The 19758-nt window shown below is 38.9% G+C and overlaps 1 long non-coding RNA gene across 1 annotated transcript; it reads left to right on the forward strand.

The window, feature by feature from the left end:
* The first annotated feature begins 1035 nt into the window (after window positions 1-1035).
* LOC121635730 lies at window positions 1036-13959 on the forward strand. Its single transcript, XR_006009523.1, has 3 exons — window positions 1036-1046; window positions 13196-13199; window positions 13826-13959. It is a non-coding gene; the product is annotated as an uncharacterized LOC121635730 (long non-coding RNA).
* The last annotated feature ends 5799 nt before the right edge of the window (window positions 13960-19758 follow it).

The following is a 19758-nucleotide window of genomic DNA, read 5'->3' on the forward strand; positions in this document are numbered from 1 at the left end:
TTATTTTTTGGTTCAGAAAAATGTAAAAAGAACAGCTGGCAGCTCAGTGAAGTTCTCTTCACAAAATGACTATTTTCATCAGATTGCTGACTCTTTGTATATAAACATTGTTAAAATCTGACACCTTTGGAAGAAGCTCTGATTGACAGAAAGTGTTTATCTCATTAGTGGGAAACAACAGTAGGAAAATACCCCTAAAGCTGCAGTTTTCAGATGCTTAAAGTTGTCTCTCTGAGTGATTCCTCTTTTTTTTCTTCATCTAAGAAGCCAAACTCTGCCACAAAAGAGAAAAACTGTCCAGATCTTCTTCCGCTACACTTAAACGCTCAGATGAGCACAGCCAATATGAAAAGCAATCTTCAAAAGCTATCTTTATCCCTCTGCAGTTTGAAGTGCTGAAATTAAAGTTGCATATGGATGCCATCGAGATGCGAGCCACTCAGGGAGATTAACGACAACATGAGGCATCTGTGCATTCCTAAACCATGTGTGTCCTGCTCACAGCTGACAGGGCCGACACAAGCACGCAGATCAGGCCATGATAATCTGAAATAGCTTCTTTTCAAAGATCTCTAAATCCAGACCGGGTGACAGTGGAAAGTCAGCAGAGCCGTATCGTGCGGTCTGTGCTAGAAGCTCTGCGAGCCCTGAGATCAGTCAGCTTCAAAACCAAGCTGAAGGCCCTGAAATTAATCTAAAGGATCAGTTTAATAATAATCCAGAGTTATTAAGGACTTTATAAGTTGTAATTGATGCCTCATAGATTAGGAGTAAGCTAACATGTTTATATAAGAGCTTTATAAGTTAAAATGAGTCAGAAATGTCAGAGAAAAGTCTTTATAGACCTTGTCAAACATAAATTAGGTTTCATATTTGTAATAATTGGTTTTAAATTATCGTGTGATGCATCCACAATCACTTTTTAAATCATTTCATGATTTGAACTTTAAACACTGACATGGCTCAGATATGATCCAGGGTCAAGAGCAGTTTTTGAGAGATTATGTGCTTTAGGATTTGAAGTGGAATTCAGGGTGTTAAAGGCTGTTTAGTCTTTCTGAGATGTTCATTCCCCCCCTGTTGGAGATGCAACCCACATTTGCTCTGTATTTACAGTTATTTGCCTCCTCCAGGTTGTTTCCTACTACAGTTATAATCTTCCTCCAACCATAATCATCGTTGCATGAATCAGAATCATCATCAAATAAAATTAATTCTGTTATAATTGCTGTTTAAATGCAATCTTGAGCAGAAACAGCATCCATGGGACAATACGGGAACAAAAAAAGGAAGAATACTAAATGTGCAACCAAAACCTGTGTATAATAATAGAATCCAAGACATTTATGTTTGACACCAAACTCTGTTGTCTTGCATGGAAGGCAGTGGATGAATCAGTCCCTTCAGGAATTCCCAATGTCACAGCACTCCATCACACCATCAGATATACAAACATCATGAATTTCGAACTTGGTGTCCTATGCACAGTGTGTGATGTGCATGGTTGGAGCTCTGCTAACAAGGGCCGTGCATGATACTTTAATAGTTCTGTGTAAAAAGGAGACAAACTGTATTTTACTGTATGCAACATGTGCACTTTTTTTTTTTTTTTACCACAGAGAGATCGTGTAAAATATGTAAACAGATGAGATAAATCCCATTTGCTGTAAATACTAAAAGAATAATAATAATAATAATAATAATAAATCTCCTTTTCTTTTTCTCTGTTTGAACAAGGTGCAGCTTCAAGGTCGCTCAGCCAAGTGGTGAAATACTGTCATAGTGGGCTTATTTCAACAAATAATGTTGGAATACCTTTATTTCAATTTCTATTTATTTTTTTAACAACAAATTTTAGGTGATTATGCAAGAGAGAAGAAACAAACGCGAAAAACCACAACAACTTTTGTTGCAACCTTTTACTAAACCTGACTCAAAATCAGGTGTTTTCAGTTGCAACAATCAAAAAAAAAAAAAAAAAGCTGTGAAGTCCTGGAGGGACTGGTTAATGCTTCTGTCTGTTTGCGGCCAAATAAATAGTGTTGATGTCTACATCACATAGGCATTGCAGTAGATGTTGCGGCTTGTTTAACACCTACATCATCACCTAGAGACATTAAAGTTGGGGCAGTGGGGCATTTGATGTCTAAGAGCTCATTTTTACTCCTGCAAACATCTCAAACTCAAGGAATCTGAAAGAAATGTGCAGCCCTCCAAAAAGCTAACTATGGTCTGCTAGGCGCTGATTGACTTAAAGTTAACTTGAGCCAAAAAAGCCTAACTCCAGTTTCATAACAAACATGATAAAACCCCAGAAATGTTGCTCTCATGAGCATAAACGCAGCACCTGTAACGATGTTCTCTGACAGCGAGCAGTACCTTTTATTTCTCGGTTTTACAATATATTATAAAAAAGAAAAACAGCTGCATATTTGAGGAGGTGCATGCTCTAGTCCTGAATTGTCCTGAAATGAGGGGTAAGCTGGCTCTCTATATAAAAATTGACTGGTTGGCAGCAAAAAGGTTCTCAGTATTCCTGAACTCATATAAGGTTCCTACTATAGAACCTTCTGTCAATAATGCTGTGAAACAAATGTTCTGACGTGAATCCAGTGCTGAAGGTGCATCCTGGAAAATATTAGGCCATCAGGACACATCGACCTCCATGAAAAAATATTTAGCAATCCAATATACAGCAGGATGGTGGGGGGGGGGAGTTGCAAAATACACCTCTTTTGCAATATAAACAGGATTTTAATCTAAATTGTGTACATATTCACAATAGCTCAGCTGGAGAGCCTCAGGTCTTTGCTCACTAATAAGGCAAACAGCATCGGTGCACATATCACTCACAGCACCCCAAAGTAAATACAACTCAGTGATTCTTCCAAGGTAACAATTGAGGTTGTGTACGATATGATGGAATGTGCAAACCCCCCTCTACCTCCCCATTAAACACTAGCTCAAATATTTATATTTCTCTTTAGTATAAATATAACAGAAAGTTTTACAGTTCTGGCATTGTTTGGAAGGGTAAGGAACCCCACTTGTGTTATAAATGAGGGCTCAGTGACAGGTGGCGATGCAAAAATGAAGAGCGTTGGGGCTCAAACATAAACAGAGTGCTGTAACAATACAGGCTGATGTTTTTGGAAGCAGAGCAGCAGACCACAGCGGCATATTTCACGACACTGAGTCTGAATTTTATTGCCTCTGTCAGGCTGCAAAGGAGAAGTCAGCACACCGAGAGAGCAGCTTGTGTATGCTGGTTGGATTTTCTTTCTGTCTCCTCCACATGTGCAGATTTAAGCACTTCCAGAGGTGTATATGATTCTGTCAAATACATATTTAGTCTCCACTTGTCTGAAAGAGTGTTCATACTAAAGCACTTCGCTTGTTTCAGGTGAGATGTTTTCGACATCTCCAGACCTGGGTATACAGGAACTTTGTGGATTTCAACAGCATTTTGCTCCTTGATTAAATGTGATTATTCCCTTTTTGGTACCACTTGCTTTGCTGTACTTCTGCAGGAAATGACCCTTCAAAATGAGCAGGATTATCTTATCATGAAATACAAGTAAGAGAAAATTCAGTGGGAGTGTGAAGTGGCTAATGGTGCTGTAAAGTGCAGAAGTGTCGGCATCTTTTCAGAGTAAGCTTAACAACTCTGAAGAAGCTGAGAACAAATCAGTACTTTATAAACTTTGGTCTTGAATTCCTTGTTTGCTCTCAGATAGTTTGCAAATTGCTCCTTTCAGGAGTGGTGGCTTTGGATCGAGTTAATTGCTACTGCAGACACCTGATTGTGCACCTTTAGGTGACAATTACCAGACTAAAAACTGGTGTGGAAAATAAATTTGTGCATATGCATATGATTTACCAATGATTGGGATTTCGTAAAGAGAAATATTTGTATAGTTTAAGTCATTAAACTACACAGTTTTAATGCATATCCGGCTCCAGAACTCTTTAAAGTACCACTGGAAATCATGCGGGCAATGTTGAGCAGTGTAGCTTGTGAGCGACCAGAGAAAGGAACAATGAAGAAGCCATGACTCATCACCAAGTCATGGTTACAAATTATTAATACATGAGAACTAGTTATTGAACTTGTGGCCATGTGCGTGTTACATGTGGGAAATGATAAAACTTTGGCTACAAGATAATGGATTAGTTTCTTTTGCTATAGCAAGTGTATAATATGGATCCTTTTTACTTCATTTTATTTCATTTTGATGTTGGGATTAATTATAACAATGTAACTGAGCTTACTGGGTTCTCCTGACTGAACAGTTTGCTACAAAACAACAACCCGAGACAGGGTGCAGTGCAGTGGCTCCACCACTTTGCAGCTTCCCAAAAATTATAAATCTTACTAAAAAAAATTGTCTCCTGACTCTACGGTAATGTGGTACATATATCTGACTCAAAACCCCTGAAATATTAAAGACCAAGATGGTCTGCTCCAATGACGCGCTGCAACTTTTTCACGATAAAACACTTTGCCATAATTAGAAAGAGACATATAATCCAGGAGTTTAAGGTGCATGGTTTGATGTTCCTTTTCAATTCAATTCAGCTTCAGTTCATCATCAATTTGATATTAAAGCTATATGCAGATATTGAGCAAGTTGTTGACACATTACAAACTCATGGCCAGGAATTAATTATCTTGTTTGTATGCATTAAAAATCTGTGGTCATGACAGTCACCTCAGCTCATATTCACATGATTCATCCATGGCCATGCAATAAATTTTTTTTTTTTTTTTTTTTTTTTCCAATCTGGCATGTTTCACAGATTTACCTTTCAGGTAAATTGTTCATTTATATACAATGTAGCAGTTATGGCAGCTTTAAGTTTGCAGCCTTGCAAAAGAATCTGTAGCTCAAAATAAAAAATTAGCTTTAGCATTAGCTTAGCATGGATTTCAGGATGGCTGGTGTTACTTCAGATTTGTTTTCATTTTGTTTTGTTCTATTCCATATTCCAACTATTCTCTTGCTCAGGTTTTTGACATTTTTTCCACTTAGTTTCATGAGAGACCATCAAACCTAACTGTACTGTCTGCCCTGGAGGTAGAGCTTCCTCCTTACCACACACAGAGATTTATTCTGACTGGATCTTTTCCCAACTGGTCCTGCTTGTACACACAACCAAATTAGGTCTGATTGGATTTTGTCTCTTCCAAATATTTTCATCTCATTTTTATTTGTGGATAAAAGTGTTGATTTTGTCCTTGTTTCTATTTGGGTATTGCCTCATTTGCTTGAGAAAAAATTGCTGTTGGCGAAATCTATTAGTCAACTAAATTAACATTTTCCAGAAAACACAAACTCTTCTATCATGAAGAAAACCTGTGATACGACATATTTTTCCATTCTTTTGACAAAGACTGATGTACAGACTTATATAAAAAAAGGGGTTTAAAACATCAAATTAGATTTCATAAAGACGAGCCAACATCACAGCAACACCAACATCCTGACACGGCTCTCACGGTGCCAGGTCCCTGTGATGATCAGAGCTGGAAAGTGAGTTAAAAAGCCAGTTCTGCCTGAGAGTAAAGATCAACAGGAGAGGAGGAATGTCTGATAATTGCTCAGAGTTTCATTAAAGACACAAGGATGCCCCCCTCTTGTCTTGCCATGGAAATGGCCACATCACATCAGAGGCCAGATTTCTAAAGAAAAACAAACCCACACCAGTGCACACTTCCGTGATAGTAAATATGCTCTGATTTGCTTTCAGAGTGAGATCAGCGATGTATCAAAGCCAGTTAATTTGCCCTGTTAGAAAAAAATCTGTCAGCGCTTAAAGAACCATAAGGAGGACACTATTGACTTAAACACGATATGACATGTCCAAAAGCCTTTTTTTCATCTCCCAGAATTGTACGTACACTAGCAGAAATGGTCTTTTTGAGGCTCAAACAGCTGCAGAATCACTTTTAATCATCTCCAGCATTTCTTGAATTGTTAAGAAATTAGTAAAACCTCTTAATGCTACTTGGAGCTTGTGAAATGAGGTTCATTAAGGGTTGATGTGGCTGGATAATTACCCTTCAAGATAGAGGCAGGGCTGGTAAACATGAATTATGAGTGGAGGAGGAAGGAAAAACCCCAGCAGAAGGAGCTAATTTGTAATGCAAAAATTTAATACTCCTGCGTGAAGAAGCTTGACATGCTGAGGTGTAATGTCAGCTATCGATTGATCGGCGGTCGGGTGTCTCAATGTCGGACCCCATTGACATTCTCTCATCTTACGATGGAGGAAACTTGTTATATCTGTTTACGGCCGCGTGGATGTGCCAGGAAGTCCTCGTCTCAGCTGTGGATCGCCCATCATCGTCTTCCTTCTTTCTGGGAAGAAATCGTAACAGATCTTCGAGCGTGTTAGTCACGGCTTAGGCTGTTGACTGTAAGTGCCAAAGCAATTGATCACCATCCTCCCCTTGTTTGTTATAAACACACACACACAGATATTGACATCATGGTGCTCCCTTCATACTCTGAGAGCTCAAACAGGTTTGAGTTTTTTGTGAAAATAATTATGTTTTTTTTAGATGTTCATTCATTAAAAAGTTTTAATATTAAGGCTTTTTCTTAAACAGGTGTAAAGTTCAACATGTCACCGTCTTTTTAGAAATGTTTTGTTTTCCATGTCTTTGCATCTGGATTTTTATTCTGATGTAATGTGTTTTGTAATTTAGATTTTCTACTCTGTTGCTTTTCTGTTATGTTTTTTTATTTTTTTATTTTGCTGTATCTTTATGAATACGTTTTGAGTTTTAAAAATGCGTGGGCTTTGAAATGTACAGTTTTCTGAGATGAGTTGTTTTTTTTGTGTGTGTTTTCTAAAATCTTTGTGTGTTTTTGATGAAGCTTTTTGTTTGCCTACATCTTTTTAAAATATGTATTATTTTTAGAAAATGTATAGTGTGTTTTTTATGTAGTGTTTTCTGGGATCCATGTTTTCAGAAGTTTTAATCTATTTTCTTCTATGGTTTTTTTTTTTTTTTCTTAAATACTTTTCTTGATAAAATGATTTTTGTTGTGTTTTCTCTGGGGTTTTTTCCTGTCATTTTTATGTGTGTCTGTTAGTGTTTTCTGTATTTGAGTTTGTTTTTTGAAATATATTTTGGGTTTTTTTGTAGCATTTTATCAAGTGACATATGTTTTGTGTTTTTCTTTTGTTTTTATGTGGATTGAAATGTTTTTTTGTTTTGTTTTTTTTGTTTTTTTGGTTCTTGTGTATTTGTTGTCTTTCAAAATTATATATATATATATAAGTATATATATATATATATGATGTAATTTCTCATAATTAAAAGTTTTTTTTGTGTGTGTTGGGTTTTCCTCTTGGGATTCCCCCCTGAAACATTGCCCTCCAGTTAATCAAATCATGTGTCACACCTTTAAAACAGTCCACACATGCATGTCTGCACACACCACATATGTATTTTCTCAAAACAAAACTTGCAAACACCCGGAGCAAGGGTGTGTTGCTCCCTCCTCCTCCGTGTACAAAAATAAAAACACACTGAGAGTAGGTAGGTGTGGAGCGTCTGCCCCCCACCTCCATCGCTCATACTGGGGGTTATTGATTGTGACATGCGCTTGCAGTGCACCTTCCCAGTCGCCTGTCAGCCTGATGCATACTGGCAGGTCCGGTCCCCCCCCTTGACAGCTCCTGCGTGGTAGTGGTGTCAAAGAGGGGAGGTGTGTGGGTGTTTGTCAGAGGGAAAAAACAGTGGGAAAAATACAGCTGGCGGGGTCCTGGCCCCTGTTTCTCCCCTCTGTTTTGTCCCTGATCCTGCAGAAGGTGAACCTCGACCCCCTACAGCCTCACAATGAAGGTGAGTGCAGCTGCCTTTTTGGGTTAGGCTTCATTTGAGGATGCTCAGGTCTGTCACAGTGAATCTTTTAACCCTAAAAATCCCCGGCGGAGGAGAATGAACCGTTTCAGTCTGCAGTATTTTTCACCGCAGCGTTTAACACAATAAACCAAACACCCCCACACCTGCACAGCTTGCTTAACACCAGAAGGTGGATCCTGTATGCCCTCGACATCGCAGAAAGGTAATGAGTTAGCTTGCGGGAGGCTGACATGACTGCACGCATGTGAGAGTGTGAAATCACCTGACACAGCTTTCATCAGCATAAGGTGTTTCCCCATATGTGTGTGTATGTATGTTTGTGGCTGTGGGATTTGTACACACATGTTCATGTGCTGGAAAGGAATGAGGTGGGAGAACACAACATATGCCATTTGGTGACTGCGTTAAGATCAAGGTACTAGCAATTTATGCTGTCCAGATCATCCTGCTGTTTGCATTCATTTTTAAAAAGAACCATGACCTTTGGTTAGGGACAACATTAAAGACATTTTCTTAATGAAATTAAAATAAAAGAAATACGATTCTTAACTGTAGTTTGAGTTTCATTTTATATTACGTACTCAAAATATTTAATGTTTTATCTATTTTAGATTTTAGATCTTATGTCAGTGGTTAACTAACTGGCATATTTATTTACTTTAATTTTATCCTGTTAGATCATCTAGAAATGTATATAACCTCAAAGTAGAATGGGAGGCAGATCCTTCAATTACTACGTCTGTCTCTGTGGAACAAACTCCCTAGTTTGGATTCAGGGAGCAGACACCCTCTCTTGCTTTAAGATTAGGCTTTGAACCTTTCTTTCCAATAAAGCCTAAAGAGTTGGCTTGGGTGACCCTTAATGCTAATTTATGCTCCCTTTACCTACACAAATAGGTATGTTCGTTTTAAATGTTGTCGAATGTCACTGTCCACATAGTTGTTAGGCCACTTGAGGGGAGTGAAGAATATAGAGTACAACTCTGAGTCATTTTCAGACAATAGTAAACATGGCCATAGTGGGAAAGACTGCCAGTGTCTCGAAAAGGGGCATTTAAAAAAAGGGTAGTAGACAGCAGGGCTCTGTTCCGTCATTAAATGCACGCGAAATGGCTGTTACAGTAAAATCAGTAAAAGATTTCATAATCCACACAAATGTATGTTTTTTTTTTAGCTTACTTATCCACCATCTTTATTTTCATTTTTTTGTTTACATCACACATGTTTTTGTGCATGCTTCGTGTTTTATTCTCTGTTTTTTGTGTCTTTCTGTGGCAGCATTACAGCACCACTTACACATCTGGCATAGCATTTTTTTAAATTAAATCAGTTTAGTCTTTCTGTGGATAAAGCATTTTTTTGTTGAAAAGTACACTTTTGGGGTGCTTTCTTTTTCATTTGCAAAAACACAAATGTCCTAAGGTCTGACGCTGCTGCTCCCTTCTAATAAAGCAGAGAATGTCCATTTTTAGCTCAAAGTGTTTCTGTAAAATGTTTTTCTGTCATTAACATAATTCATGGTGATGGCAGCTGATTGAAATTGCATTGGTCTGAAGTTTATTTCAACACAGCTCGTGTTTCAACAGGACGTGCTTCTGTTTCAGAGCTCAGCACAGTGTCCCATGGTGTTAAACTGTCCTCTTGTACCAAAGTGTTTCACAGAAAGGTGAACAGACTGCAGTGGACTGAGAGTAATCACCAGCATATGTTGGGACAAGGCTGAAATACTAAATTGATCATAAGTAATAATCACCCCTGGGTTGCAGACAATAACCCCCCCCTTCACTATCTCCATCCATTCGTCTTGGAAAAGGAAATTACTAAATCCAATACAGTTCGATAAAAATCTGGCCTGTCTGGATCGGCTGGTGGAGGATAATGTGGCCCGATAAAGGCGCTCGTTTCCGGCCGCGCACCATCCGTCATCCGGGGGGTTGCTCCACTGGTCAAGCTGTCTGCTGCTCCAATGGATGACCACAGCAGCTCCACCGAGGTTACGAAAGTTTAGTTGTTTTTAAAAGCTGCACAAACTGTGGGAAATGTTCATCCGCTTTGGAGTTTATCAAGGCCAGGATCACACAAGAGTCAAGTTTCCCAACTTTGTCTTTAAACTCTTCAGTCAATGATCCTGATGTTGCAAGAAAAGGAGCTACTGTTTGTCTCTACTGCTGACTTGTGGTGTTCACAGAGAAAGAATCATAGCTCCACAGTCTGCTGAATCTTTGTTTTATTTATTTTTTTTTTTTTTCTTTTGTTTTTTTTTGTTTTTGCATTATGACCTAAAATGCATTCCTTTATCTCAGAAGCTGAAGAGGTTTCTTACTAGAAAATTAAAGACCCATACCACCTAATGTGCATCCACAATCATGTTTTGCCTATTTGGCAAATCTGGATAAGAGCTTCAGCTGACTACCTGAGATAAAATTTTATCCAACCTTGGAGTCATCACAGCTGTAGGCGTGTTCTCAGAAGCACTGTTTCATTCAGAATTTGTTCTTTAAATTGTTACTGAGTGATTCCTTAAAGCTAACAGATGTTGGAAGTGTTATTTTGTCAGGTTTCATTCTCTTATTAAGGAACTTGAATTCCCTCTTTCTTAATGTGAATAAATGGGACACTGAGAGGAATTCAAGTCTTCATTTCCAGAGCAGATTTGCTTAACAAGCCCCTTTTTGTGGCCTGAGGGAGAACAAGATTTGTCCTCTTTTACTTAAGGTGCCATACGACCTCCACACAAGATGCTATTAAAGGAGGACAAATGTTGCTGCAGTTAATGAGCAAAGAGCCGAGCAGCTCATAAAAAGGTGTAAATATTGGAACACTTATAAAGGCAGAGTGAAAATGAAGAGATGAGAAGGCTAACTTTTGGACGGGAGGAGAATGAAGATAAATGACAAATGCAGAAAAGTGGAAAGTAAAGGGTTGAGATTAGCAGCTCATTGTCAGTTGAGTCCATGTTTTTGTTCTGAAGTGAAAACTCAGGGCAGTGAGGTGGAAATCTAATAGGATCCAGGGCCTGACAGAACACCTGCAAGATAAGCTCATATCTCATATGTAATAATATATGAACATTAATTTAAAATTTGTAAATCCATAGTTTCCAACCTAGAAGGATCAAGGATGAAACTGGGAGGGCATAACACTATTAATGGTGTAAGGAAATGGAAATGTGGAAAAACAAAATTGCTTTTCAAACCTTTTTGTTTTCTTTCTTTAAACAAAAAACAAAAGTTGGTGGCACAGAACAAAAATTAGATTTAATTACAAAAAAAAAGTACATTTATATAGATGGGAAAAAAATAACTCTCTACGCCCACCGGCAATTGTATTAGGTACACCTGTTCAATTGCTTGTTAAAACAAATAATTAATCAGCCAGTCATATAACAGCAACTCAGAGCATTTACATTTCAGATGGTAGAGTCAGAGTTGGTGCGAACAACATAAAAGCGTAGGTCCATCCTGCTTTGTATCAATGGTTCAGGCTGCTGGTGGTGCAGTAATGGTGTGAGAGATATTTTCTTGATACTTTGGGCCCCTTAGTACCTCCTGAACATTGTTAAAACACCACAACCAACCTGACTATTGTTGCTGACCATGTCAATCCTCAAAAGTGGTCCAATCTAGTACTGTACCTAATAATATGGCAGGTAAATGTAACTTGCTAGTTTTCTCTTCATCATATTCTTAGTTTAGATACCATAAATCTTCACTGTGGGGTCTAAATGGGATTCTGCAACCTTAAAAATCTTTGATCTGGACTGCAGGCAGACCATTTCAGCACCCAGAATCTTTTACCCTGAAGCCACGCTGTTGTGATAGAAACAGCAACAGCATACTTTTCTAATAAACAGACCCAGTATCACCGCATTTTTTATGGTTGGTCTGATTCCAGTTTAACATGATCATGGCAGTCAGCCGTTAATGGCAACTGTTCAGTAAATGTCTCATTCTTCCACTTAGCACATTCAGTGGAGCCAATTTGACGGTACAAAAGTAGTAACAAGCTAACATTAACACTGCAGTGGCTCTAAGCTTGATGCTAACATATATGCTAACATTAGCTTTCGTATTACAGCAGCTAACCCTCTCCAGGTGTGTTTTAAGGTAGATGAAGGTGGATGTGGTGGACCCAGCATCCTGGATTTTTATACCACAGACGTTGCAGTTTGCTGGTCATATACTGGTCCCTATTTATGAAGTTTTTGATACCCAAAAGTTACAATGGCGCTGGAGCAACAGCTACATTTACCGATGCTGTCAGTGTTTTGATTGATTGTGCACTGCAGACTTGTCTGTGTAATTTTACGTCAGTGTTACCTCAGAAGAGAAATGACAACAGACAAGAGATCAGACAGAGAGAAGATCATGAAAATATTGTTCACAAGTCTTAAGTCGCGAGTCTGAGTCAGGTCTCAAGTCTTTTGAGTGCGAGTCCAAATTGAATCTCAAGTCCAAGTCCCAGACTCGAGTCCCCATCTACCTTCCTACCTACATCTGTCCACATTTGTCCTTGTTCAACTCAAGAAAAAGCTGTACTTTAGTACTAAATATTGGTGTCGGTGTATTATATGTACTACAGTAAACTAGCATCTAAATGATTATCTGACAAAAAATATGTTATGTTGTTTATCTCAACATAACACCATAGGGGTTTGTAATTTTTACGTGAATGTTAATCTAGAATAATGAGTTTTGTGATTAATTAGTCCATATTTATGTGTATAGTGAGTGTGAGTATATGCATGCCGTGGATGAGTTGGGGTGGCCTGACTGAGTGCATGACTCCTCCCAGTCCGGCCCTGGCTTCAGCCTTGTCCCATATACACAGAGATTTCCCCTGATTCTCTGAATCTTTTGATGACATTACAAAGTGTGGATGTAGATCTTTAAAGGGGTTCTATTATGCTCATTTCATGCTAATTTATTTTAACATGTGAGTCCACAAGGGCAAGAATTAATCCAGCATTTTTCACAAACCCCTACATTTATTTTATATCAATCATCTCCATAGGCCCTCAAATAAGGCTCTGCCAGAAATAAGCAGAATGCCACGCCTAAGCCCTAAGCCCCGCCTCTCCCTGATGTGGGCTGCCTCTGATTGGTCAACTGCCGGGAGTAGTTGTCGGGACTGTTTTTGCCCAGTAGCCATTAGAACTGAGAGTGAACATTACTTTCCTGACCTCCCCCATGTACATTTAATATTCCACGTGGCTAATCTGCTGGATGTTTTTAGGGTAGTTGTTACATTTTTAGCATCCCTCTATATTTATAGACATCAGTTGTACCCTGTAGCTAATCAGCTGGGTGTTTTTAGCCTGGTTGTTATGTTTGTAGCATTTCGTTTGTGTTGATCACTAACTTTCTGGTCATCATTACATGTGTGTTACCTGTTGGTAGCAATCAGTTACCTTTAGTTTTGATAGTGTGTGAGCAACGGTCACACACTATCAAAACAAAACAGACAACTTATTCGGTTTTACTTACAGCTTGTGGCTCAGGATCGGAAACGCAGTTCTAGATTGTAGGAACAGACCCTCCATTCAGCAAAAGCCTGGTTGCAAATCCCACTTTGTATTAATAATAATAATAATAATACATTTTATTTAAAACGCCTTTCAGGGCACCCAAGGATGCTGTACAAACAAATAATAAAACATTAAAAGTACAGGAAAGGCACACATATACAACACAATCTAAAAACCTAAACATAAAGGGCAGAGTGGTGAGGATGTGATTGAAACTAATGTTACAGACAGTATGCTGTTCTGAAAAGATGAGTTTTCAGTTTGGAGATGAAGGTGAGGAGAGAGTCGGTATTGCGGAGGTCAGGAGGAGAGCGACTGAAAGCTCTGCTCCCCATGGTGCTGAGACGGGCAGGAGGGACAGAGAGATGGATAGAAGAGGAGGAGCGAAGACATCTGGAAGGGGTAACTATGTGGAGAAGATCTGAGAGGTAAAGGGGTGAGAGTTTATGTAGGGATTTGTATGTATGGAGGAGGATCTTGTCTTCTATCCTGTACTTGATGGGAAGCCAGTGGAGTTCTTGCAGGATGGGAGTGATGTGATGAATGGAAGGAGTTCGGGTATTGGCCCTTATCCATCCAGCTGTCTTCGGTGAAGTGCAAATACAAACAGTGGCACAATTCTGTGTCTGACTCCTAAAAACAAACTCCATCCATCGCTGTCGAACCGTTGTTTCCTTTGGGAATTTGAACAAATGTAGCTTTCCTTTACAGCTGAAGAAGCATTTCTTGTGTGACATGGTGACACTGAAAACCACGTGGTGTCTTCCGCCTTACACTGAGCAGCAAAGGTGGGTGTGCTTTTCTTCTCATGAACGTGCACAAACTGGAGAAGATGACCACTTTAACTCACTTGTCTGATCCACTATAACACTGTAGAAAGTTCAGAAAAGTCAAAATAGCATAATAAGGACCCTTTAAAGCCATTGCAAATTTTACATTGAGGAACATTTATTCTTTTACTGTCGTAATAAGGACAAAAATATTTCTAAAATGAACAATTTTTAGTTGATAGCTCATTGTCTCTCTGAGATAACACAATAGAAAGAATCATCATTAGAAGAGGCTGGGTTATTTCAGCATCTACTGCAATGATCCTACCCTCCTCCTCCTCGTAACCAGTGTGGACCAGCTCCTAAATGATCTGACTGGAGAGGCTGTCCTGGTCACCCAGCCCACCCTTCTAATTTCTGAATAATGTGTTCATCTCAATTCGATCCACGTCCCTGCCACAGCATGTCAAAAGACACTTAATTTCATACTTGTTTACAGCTCTCTCTCTCTAGAGATCTAAAGTTCAAAATTGCATGTATTTTTAATTCCAAATTAAGCCAGAGAAGAAGGAGGCGGAGGAGAAGGGAAAATATTCCTAGTTCACTTCACCACATTTTGACAAACATGACCTCCCCTTGCCGGGGTGGAGGGATTATGCGGAACAAAAGTTGGCCCACTCGTTGCCATACCACGGCTTAAGGCTATTGGGGCGACAGATTAGAATATCTTTCACCCTCTCAGGGAGATAAGAAAGACACGACCATCAGAAAACGGTGCAAAACATAATGAACTGGTGATCTCCTTCCACCGAAGAGTGTGTGTGAAGTTGAGATTTATAAATCTTCAAAACAGTAATACAGATTTGAGGATTTTTTTTCCCCCTCATTCCTGTTTTAAGATGCACTACTTATGCATTTCCTAATGCTTGATATGACTTATCAAAGGTTAGAAAAATCTTCCTGCATATTGTCTTTTTTTATTTTTTGGAGGTCATCTACCAGCCTGAAACAGCCTAGATGTTTTTGTTGCTGTATTTCATTTCTTATTATCCCAGATAATTACAAATATGCCAGACGTGTCACCCTGTGACGTCTGCTGACGCCGGCATGTTGGTGAGCCGTGCAACTGAAATGACGCTGTGATACATCTCACCCTCTCCCGCTCTCAATTAGCTCCTGGTGCTCCAGGTTAATGGAACTTTTGATTGGGGGAAAGTGTTGTTTCCTGGGCGCCTGGTTTCCTTGTAGATGGGATGTGTAAGGGGTCGACCCTGTGCTTATCTGCTGTTGCAGAAAGATGACTTATTGAGCCACTCTTTGTGTGTCTTCCATTGTAGAGGACCACTTAAATCCACCCAAATGAAGTGGTTTTTACTTTGGCTTCCTGCACTGTTTACTTTGGCTTCTGAGCTTGATAAACACTGAAATAATTAAAAAAAGAATGCAAGAATTTTGAATCTAACAAACCAACTATGGTAACAGAAAATAAAAGGTTGTTTCTCACCTAAAGCTCGATGTGCCAAAGCATCTGCCTGTTGAGGAAATGTTATCACACTGGTTAGTCCAACACTTCAGTGAAGCAAGTTTTGATTTAAAGGTTTAACTCACTGCTTGAGTCTTAATAGTTGTGTTTTTTCTCTTTTCCCTAACTCACAAAAATACATTAGACTCACCAGTTACTTCATAGGTACTACACTTACTTCACACTACGTTACCAATGATGCACTGCACACTCAAGCTTAAGAAACCATGAACGCTTCAGCAATGCAGGCCTAGTCTAAAACGGCAAGTGCAGGTGAAAACAGAGATGCTGCGGACGCAGTGTGCACATCAGATGCTTCGTCTGCATGTGATTATTTACGGAAATATTTTGTACTATCTGAAAATTAAATCTAACATTTCTGTGCAAATTATGTCAGCCTGCACTGAAAAATCAAGTCAAGCTTAATCAAGCTCAGTCAACGTCTAATTTGAACAGACATGGACTTAAAACATCTGTCCAGTGTGAGAAGATATTTTAAAATATTTTTACACTGTGCAGCATTTTTTTCCTTGGTTTAAACATAGAGAAGAGGTAAGATAAAAAAAAATGTAAAAATTACTTTTGTTACAGCAAAAAAGCTTTTTTTTTTTTTTTTTTTTTGTCCACACGTCTGTATCACATGCATATCTATTTTGTCCAATAGAATTTAAGGTTTAGTATCATTGTTTTCCTTGCAAGACCCAAAACTTTAATTGAAATAGTGAACAAACTACTCATTTTAACCTGTGAGAACTGAACTTTGAACTAGTTCATGAGAAGCATGAACTTCCACAACACTGATGAGCAGTCAGTGGTGTCTTGAAACTGGCTTGAACTCCAGTGGTTCCTGTCACCTCATTTGACCCGGTCCAGGTGGATTTCTGTCCTGGCAGCCAAATGTTAGCAGCCCCCAACTGCTGCTGTCCCATGACTGGCATCTTCTTGTGGCTTTTGTCATCCTCTCATTTCATCCATTCTTCACTGTGCATGTATGGTTACAGTGGATGATGTTCAGAACTAAAGGACAAATCAAATTTCTTCAGCATGAAAATTCTTAAACAGGCATAGACCCTCTTTGTTGTTTTGGATTATGTTTAAGGTGATAATGTATTCTTTTAACAATACAGATAAGCCACAAAACAGAAAACATGGAATGGGGCCCTTTAATGAAAATAAATAGCTGAACAACAGCTCATTTAACAAAAAATATAAATCTTTATTAAAAAGACTGACTTTCCACTCTCATGTGTTTATATCGGCCCCCGGTACAAAATGTAGCAGTAGAAGAAATGCTCAAAAACATAGTTTTTTTAAATCCATTTCCTTATTGATATGCAGCAAACATGGAGTCACTACATGATAATGTTACTGTTTGTTAAGTGATGTCTTCACATCTTTTCCACTATCCCTCCCACTTTCAGTTCCTTTCCTTTCTACCCATCATGAATGGGTTTGTTAGGACTGAAACGAGAAAACAAAAGTACACACTGCTTAAGATTAAATGTTTTAATAATCATAGTTTGGATTTTACTGCTTTTTTTATTTACATTTATGTTATGAACAAGAAAATGTTAATAAAGCTGTAGAATAAAAACAAACAAAAAACACACAAACACTTATTTGAGGGGATTTTACCAGGTTCGTAGAAGATTTTATGAATTGTGACTGACGTGGAAAATATCGTGATTCTCCCGCAGTTTTAAGTCTATACCAGGAAACTGACATGGTACACTGACTTGACTGACTGGTATTCTGGGTATGATGTATCCCAAATATTCCCAGAGACTAAATAATTCCTACAGAAGAGCTCTGTCTCCTTTCCTGAATGTCTTCAACAACTATTATTTTCATTTACAAAATCTGTTTCTGGTTATAAAACCTTTATTTATTTATATATATATATATATATATATATATATATATATATATATATATATATATATACAGTGAGAGTAAAAAGTATTTGATCCCTTGCTGATTCTGTTGGTTTGCCCACTGATCATTCCATACTTTTAATGGTAAATGTATTCTAACATGGAGAGACAGAATATCAAAAAGAAAATCCAGAAAATATCTTTAAAGAATATATATTAATTGGTTTGTATTTCATTGAGGGAAATAAGTATTTGATCCCCTAGTATGCATTAGGAGTTCTCCCAATCAACTTGTTACCTGAATTGAAGACACCTGTTATAACTAATCACCTGTATGAAAGACACCTGTTCACAGAATCAGACAGATTCCAAACTCTCCAACATGGGTAAGACCAAAGAACTCTCTCAGGACCTCAGAGACAGGATTGTTGACCTGCACAAATCTGGAATGGGCTACAAAAACATTAGCAAGATGCTGGGTATTAAAGTAACAACCATTGGTGCAATTGTGAGAAAATTTAAGAAGTATAACATGACCATCAATAGACCTCGGTCTGGTGCTCCACAGAAGATTTCACCTCGTGGGATGGCAGTGATCATGAGAGCTGTGAGAAATCGGCCTGCAACCACACAGCGGGAGTTAGTGAATGACCTCAAGGCAGCTGGGACCACAGTCACCAGGAAAACAATTGGCAACACTTTGCGCCGCAATGGATTAAAATCCTGCAGTGCCCGAAAGGTACCCCTGCTTAAGAAGGCACATGTGGAGGCCCGCCTAAAGTATGCCAATGATCACCTCAAAGATGTACAAAGTGATTGGGAGAAGGTTCTGTGGTCAGACGAGACCAAAATTGAACTATTTGGCCTAAACTCTACTCGTCATGTGTGGAGGAAGAAAAATGCTGCCTATGACCCCAGGAACACTGTGCCCACCGTCAAGCATGGAGGTGGAAGCATTATGTTTTGGGGGTGTTTCTCTGCCAAGGGCACAGAGCTACTTCACTGCATCAGTGGGAAGATGGATGGAGCCATGTACCGTGCAGTCCTGAGGGACAACCTCCTCCCCTCTGCCAGGAAGTTGAAAATGGGCCGTGGTTGGGTCTTCCAACATGACAACAACCCGAAGCATACAGCAAAGGCAACAAAGGAGTGGCTCAAGAAGAACCACATTAAGGTCATGGAGTGGCCCAGCCAGTCTCCGGACCTCAATCCAATCGAAAATCTATGGAGGGAGCTGAAGGTCCGAGTTGCCAAGCGACAGCCCACCAACCTTAATGATTTAGAGAGGATCTGCAAAGAAGAGTGGGCCAAAATTCCCCCTGATATGTGTGCTAACCTTGGGGTTAACTACAACAAACGTCTGTCCGCTGTGCTTGCAAACAAAGGCTTTGCCACCAAGTATTAAGTGCTTTTGGCTAGAGGGATCAAATACTTATTTCCCTCAATGAAATACAAACCAATTAATATATATTCTTTAAAGTTATTTTCCGGATTTTCGTTTTGATATTCTGTCTCTCCATGTTAAAATACATCTACCATTAAAAGTATGGAATGATCATGTCTTTATTAGTAGGCAAACCAACAAAATCAGCAAGGGATCAAATACTTTTTACTCTCACTGTATATATATATATATATATATATATATATGTCCAGTTAACAGGGGCGGGTCAATATTCTTTTTTTATTTTTTAAAATGGTCTAGATTGAAAATATTTAATTATTACAACTAGAGTGGTCATCCACTGCAAAAAGTAAAGCAGAGTCTGTAAAAACAGAGAATGTTTGTCTCTTTTTAATAAACAATTATTTGTTTAGGCTTACCCTGCATTTTATGTCTTTTATCACTACTGTGCAGGACAGTCCGGTTTTAGGGGTGAATATACCAATTGCATTGCTGGGCTGGAACAGGAAGTGGCACTTTTATGCCATAATCTTCTGCAACCTGCCAACAAAGGCTGAGATGAGGGTACAAAAACACTCAGAAGAACATAAGAAGGCCCCACAGGCTTTCTTATAACTGACTCAGTATACAATTCGATCCAGGATATACCTGATTTCACTGGATTTTATGATCCCAACTGAGCAGAGTTTGGAAAATATAGTGTGTCTGCGGTTTAAAAGACCAACAGAGAGGGGAAAAGTTTGCCTCACAGTGTTTCCTCCTCAGCAACTGTGCAGGGAGG

This window comes from Melanotaenia boesemani, chromosome 24 (genome assembly GCF_017639745.1).
Source record: "Melanotaenia boesemani isolate fMelBoe1 chromosome 24, fMelBoe1.pri, whole genome shotgun sequence".
NCBI lineage: Eukaryota > Metazoa > Chordata > Actinopteri > Atheriniformes > Melanotaeniidae > Melanotaenia > Melanotaenia boesemani.